Raw genomic sequence first — 664 nt, 5'->3', positions numbered from 1 at the left:
GCTGTCCCTTGTGTCCAGACCTGGTTGTTTCTTCACTGCCTTTAGCCATTTTGGGCCACCATGTAGAACGCGAGGTCTGTGGGATGGAACATGTAGGAGAGGTGGATGCTTATGCTAACAGGTGAGGGGTGGGTGTTTCTAGAAACTACTGGAGTATGGAGAAGAAGAGATGCGGAGCAAGCGAGTGTCCCTTCAGCCATCCTCGTGCTGGGGGAGAGGTGCGGCTGTGAAGACACCTGTGCTGTCCCATCGCCCGTGCGGTGCTGGGGTGCACCTGTGCCGTCCCATCGCCCGCCCGTGCAGTGCTGGGGTGCACCTGTGCCGTCCCATCGCCCGCCCGTGCGGTTCTGGGGTGCACCTGTGCCGTCCCATCGCCCGTGCGGTGCTGGGGTGCACCTGTGCCGTCCCATCGCCCGCCCGTGCAGTGCTGGCGTGCACCTGTGCCGTCCCATCGCCCGTGCGGCGCTGGCGTGCGCTGGGCCGACGCGTGGCGCTGCGCGGGGGCTTTACAATGCGGTCCTGTGTGGTTAGTATTACCCGAAGCACTGCACAAGTCGGGGTGGCGATCCTGGGGACCCTCACATTTCATCGTTGTGCTAGCCAGCTGGGCACTAGGCAGTACCGCCCTGCGGCCTTGGCGCCCCCTGCGGCCCGGGCGCGCCCC

At 65.1% G+C, this 664-nt stretch overlaps 1 protein-coding gene across 1 annotated transcript in view; it reads left to right on the top strand.

Moving 5' to 3' along the window:
- Positions 1–475: 475 nt before the first annotated feature.
- Positions 476–664, top strand: part of Sirt5 (sirtuin 5) — an 18,897-nt gene continuing 18,708 nt past the window's right edge. The window contains exon 1 of the mRNA XM_013030414.1: positions 476–526. The gene's annotated coding sequence lies outside the window, so the exon portion shown is untranslated. The remainder of the gene's footprint in view (positions 527–664) is intronic.

This window comes from Dipodomys ordii, unplaced genomic scaffold, assembly GCF_000151885.1.
Source record: "Dipodomys ordii isolate 6190 unplaced genomic scaffold, Dord_2.0 Scaffold130, whole genome shotgun sequence".
Classification (NCBI taxonomy): Eukaryota; Metazoa; Chordata; class Mammalia; order Rodentia; family Heteromyidae; genus Dipodomys; species Dipodomys ordii.
The sequence above is the reverse complement of the archived record's forward strand: the minus strand, read 5'-3'. Positions and strand labels throughout refer to the sequence as shown.